Source organism: Frankliniella occidentalis, unplaced genomic scaffold, assembly GCF_000697945.3.
Source record: "Frankliniella occidentalis isolate FOCC.00 unplaced genomic scaffold, Focc_3.1 Scaffold77, whole genome shotgun sequence".
Lineage (NCBI taxonomy): Eukaryota > Metazoa > Arthropoda > Insecta > Thysanoptera > Thripidae > Frankliniella > Frankliniella occidentalis.
In genome coordinates this window covers 945,033-949,684 of record NW_026267207.1, presented here as the reverse complement: position 1 = coordinate 949,684, position 4,652 = coordinate 945,033, and the positions used below count along the sequence as shown (strand labels likewise).

The following is a 4,652-nucleotide window of genomic DNA, read 5'->3' as shown; positions in this document are numbered from 1 at the left end:
CACTTATCGCAATATGCATGGTAGACTATACCTGAATTTTTCCTACCAAGAACTCTCCAAAGTTCTTTCTTGGAGGTTGGGAAGAACTTGCGTCCAAAAAGAGCATTCTTGTTTTCAAAGCCATTGATAAGAGCTTCGTAAGTGAACTTGTGGCGAATCATCTGTGCCAAGTCAAGCAACAAAATTTCTCTGATGGATGGATTGTTAATGAGCACCATTTTTTGATCCAATGACTGGTGATCAAAAGAAAAGAGATCTTCATCGTTATCATCTTCATCACTATCACTATCTTCAACACCACTGCTCTCTGAGTTATGCGGCTCATCAGGGTCATCAGGATCGTAACCCACAGGTCCTGTTCCATTATCTTCTGATTCACTTTCTAGAAAGAAAGGTTCATTGGTTTCTGATAGTAAAGAGTGGCCTGAACATGATGATGAAGTATCCTTTCAAAAATTAGAAACATGTTATTAAAAAACAGACATCCTAAAAGAGCAAATAAATATTTAGTGGTGATAGCAAAGATAAAGTTAATGTAAGACAGGAGTAAAACCGTAAAAGTCAGGCAAGAAAAAGCTATTTGAAGTATAAAATATAGATGCTAATTAAATCAAGAAAAGGCTCTCTGTTTCATGTAAGTAAGTCCATTGCGGTTCGTTTAAGGTTTAGTACATCTGTAGTAGGACGTAACTAGGTAGCAAAATAGATAATTTAAAATTTCTAAACTTTAAAATGCCTCTTGCGCTACTTAGTTTTCTCGATTTAATTAGCATCTAGATTTCATACTCAAAATAGCTGTTTTTCACATGACTTTTCCAGTTTCACTCATTCAAAAACAGAACAGAAATGAATTCAAAGTAGGACTAACCTGCTGTTCCTCTACAATGTTATCCACTGAGTTGTTCTCAGGCACAACATCCATTTGACCTGTCAGATCCTAGAATGGAAGCAAAACGAAAATACATGAAGTGACTTCTTCAAATACGACAAATAAGACGATGCATTTGCACTTTGATTCGGAAGGAGAGTAAAAATACCTTTCGGCTTTCTTGCACTGTAAGTTCCTTCTTGGCCAGTGATCCTGACAAAACCTGTTGATTGTCTTCTGGCACACTCATTTCACTGGGTGGATCCTAGAGTGGAAGCAACACAAACAATTATTAAGTGACTTATTCTTACAATAGGACAAAGGTAGAAGACAAACCATGGGGAAAACTAAACACTACCTGTTGGTTGAGCACCTCTCGCTCAACAGCAGCATGTATCTGAGCATCAGGTGGTTCTGCCACAGGAACTGCGACAACTAAACTCTACAAAATACAAAATATGAAGGCAACAACCGTTCAAAGTCAGAAAGAAAAAACTGATAAATGTGTAATATTGTTTAACCCTTTAAGGTGCCATGGCGTCACCTGACGACATCAACTTTGAGCCCCTCTAGCGCGCAAACCGCAGCATTCTGACATCTAACTCTAATGCGTACGTGAAGGGGAAGGCCTTGTGATCGATTTGATACTCTGGGTCGATACTATCGCCCCATCGAAGTCGCGCTACGACTCCTCAAAGATGGCGAGACGCAAGGCATCGCTATAGACGTAAACAGTGCCCTCCGCGGATGCGTCGCCTAGGTCCGCTCGAACGTTTTCAACTCAACCAAAGGTTTGTATTTATGGTTCAAGAACCGTAGAATACGATAGCCTGGCCAGATTTTTGATTTGCTTCCGTCTTCATGAATCTACACTGCTTGCAAAACAGATGTCGTCAAGTGACGCCATCGCACCTTGCCGTCACCGTTTTCGTCACTCTGGCTGCTTCGTGTTACAGATCCAAAATGATTTGACCAGCGGCATATCTAGAGACTTTTTTTAGTCTAAGTTCACATTTTAGCATTGGACATCCTCATTTTAAAAATTTTTAACGTTCTAATCACTATCTTGGTTGCCTACGCATTACGGGCGTTATCATACACTGCTCTTTTGTGTTCAATTTCGCTCTTCTTACTGTTCAAATATCATAGCAAACTGACAAAAATATCGTCGCAGCTGTTTCTTAGAATACTCTCTTACGCTACTACGCTATTTAGTGTATTTGCTGTAAGGTTGTGGAGGTTATGTTCCCCTTGGATGTTTACAAACATTTGCTTTGTACTAATGTTTTGTGTGCTTTGTTTCTTGTTGCAGGTGCCGTTTTTTGATAGAGAAATCAAGAATTTTGAGTCAGCTCAGTTGGAGAAATATGTATTTGCTGCTTTAGCAAGACTTGGAATGTGAGAGGAATTTGCTCTCACTTGTCATGTATGATATTTCGAAGATATCCTGTGGATGGAGTGCTGCTACCGTTTCAGTGCTGCTGGACTTCAAAAGTGCTTTGTTTTTGTGATGTGATGTCCACTGGAGACATAGTGAATATTTACGTTACTCACTGACATGCTGCAGAATTCGAACCAGACGATTCTTTGCACTCATAGACTGTTGACTTGTCAAAGAAAATTTCTTGAGAAGGAAAAGAGTATATTAGAGAGTAATAATTGTAATATTGTGAATGAGTTAGACTTCATATTTTTTGTTTTTGTATCTCCTTCAGACCTAAAATAACACTTCTTGCTGTTTGGAAACTTGAGTTTCCATGAGCGCGTTTGGTTGCGAAAAGGAATTTGAAGTAAATGTGTGCTTGTTGCTGGTGTGTGTCTGTTTAGTGTGGGCTGGTGAAGGTCCCAAAGAGTAAGTCAGACAAATTTTCAAGGAATTAAAAGTTTTCTTATCATATATAGTTATGTAAATGTTCTATTATGTGATTTTCTCCAAAAGTAATCAAACGCTTAGCTGCAAGTGGAGAAAACAACCAAGTTGATATGTAGTGCAGCCCATTTATTTACCCTACCACAATGTTGGTTTCTCTATTGTAGTTTGAGAGTAAGTTAGAAGACCGACGGGAGAAGATTTATAGTTTCAACTACTCATCCTCAGGTATAGAAAATTATGTCCTTTGCTGTATTTGTTGAATGTAATAAACCTCTAGACTAAAATTAATTGTGTTCTCATTTGTTTGAATCATTTTATGTCCAAAGTATGTCAGTAAATAAATCTTGCCAGATCTAAAGGAGACATGCCTTGGATTCCTTGTCAAATGCGAAAAGTATGATAAAAATATTTCTGAAACCCTTTGGCAGTGATGAGAAAATGTTGAAAGGAAGGATATAAATATGTAAGCATTTGACTCAACAACAGTGTATTGAAAGAGAGTCCATGAAATTAAAAGTAAAGACTAGACAATAGCATATGCCTACATGACTAAACTCAACACTTTGGAATTAAAAATTACGAGACAATAGCATATGCCTACATGACTAAACTCAACACTTTGGAATTAAAAATTACGAGACAATAGCATATGCCTATGAGACTAGGCTCAACACTTTGAAATTAAAAATTACTAGCCAACACAAAATAAAATTGAAATAAATGGTAATAAGAGATCATAGAGAGTACAAACTAGTGACCAGTTACTTGGATGGTAGACTAAGAGTAAGGAAGCATAAAAACAAAATTAAAATTGGGAGTACATGCAAACAAACAAAATGATAAATGAGGAACCATAGTGACATTCTTGATTTGGTTTTCAATCCTGGTTCCGTGTTCTTATCTCCTGAGTACTAGGCATATCCAATGACCAAAAACCTACGAATAGAACCACTATAATTAATTTCATAATCAACAGTATGAAGTTTGAATACAGGTAGAAGCTTTACCTTTTGGTGAACGTGTCCTGCGACTTGTAGTTCCCATCTTTTTTGTTTTTGGGGACAACATATTTAGTTTTCGGACCTGGAAAGAAAATATAAGTTTACAAGGAGAAGAGACATATCACTTTACTCAGTTTTCTGAAGTGTCTTTTTCCTACTCACACTTGTTTCAAAGAAAGGCTGGTGGTCCGGACAGCGAGGAAGTTTACAAACATGTCTGGGAAAACAAAGGGGAGGCTTATGAGTGAAGTAAGAGATTCCAATTCAGTATCATTTACTACCAGAGAGGAAAGGACAGCTGAGATGCACTTACTTTTTAGGAGATACTATTCTTTTCCGTTTCTTGTTCTTTTTCTTATCGGTCTTTACTTCCTTTTCAACTTTAATGACTTCCTGCTCAGCTGGCTCGTAGAATGTCTCATCAAGGTCTATTTCTTCTGAACTTTGAACGTCTACTCTCTTTGGTGTAAATGCTTGCATTTCCTTTTTAGGTGTAGATGTGAGTACTGCTGGAAAAATAATAATTAAGTTGAATGCTGGTATGAAGAAGATTATTGTAAGCAAAATTGAGAGGATTAATTTGGCATAGAACCACGGGCATACTCACAACTCAAGTGTTGAACGGGGTCATTGGCATCACCCTCCATGATCATGTTGTCATTCAAAACAGCATCAATCCTGTGTAAGGAGATCAGTTGTGAAAACTCACATAATAATCACTTGACACTAGACTGAGTAATAAAACTGATGTCACTGTAATTCTTGGACATGTTAGAAAGTGTTCCTAGCCCCAAAACAACACACAACTAATGACATATTTTGAAATGGGAGACAATTGGTAAGACAAAAAGCTAAACTCGCACCTGTTCCGGCAAACTCTCAGAGTTTCCTCTAGGATTTCGGATTTTCT

At 37.6% G+C, this 4,652-nt stretch overlaps 1 protein-coding gene and 2 long non-coding RNA genes across 3 annotated transcripts in view; 1 reads left to right on the top strand and 2 right to left on the bottom strand.

Annotated features, from left to right (window-relative positions):
* LOC127749680 (uncharacterized) overlaps positions 1 to 1,340 on the bottom strand; it is a 9,552-nt gene extending 8,212 nt beyond the window's left edge. The window contains exon 1 of the mRNA XM_052268830.1: positions 1,227 to 1,340. The gene's annotated coding sequence lies outside the window, so the exon portion shown is untranslated. The remainder of the gene's footprint in view (positions 1 to 1,226) is intronic.
* A 50-nt stretch (positions 1,341 to 1,390) lies between these two features.
* On the top strand, positions 1,391 to 3,025 carry LOC127749673 (uncharacterized). Its single transcript, XR_008011286.1, has 2 exons — positions 1,391 to 1,659; positions 2,181 to 3,025. It is a non-coding gene; the product is annotated as an uncharacterized LOC127749673 (long non-coding RNA).
* Positions 3,026 to 3,337: 312 nt separating this feature from the next.
* On the bottom strand, positions 3,338 to 4,608 carry LOC127749679 (uncharacterized). The gene is made up of 3 exons (XR_008011290.1): positions 3,905 to 4,608; positions 3,749 to 3,824; positions 3,338 to 3,677 (listed from the first exon to the last, which is right to left on the bottom strand). It is a non-coding gene; the product is annotated as an uncharacterized LOC127749679 (long non-coding RNA).
* Positions 4,609 to 4,652: the final 44 nt, after the last annotated feature.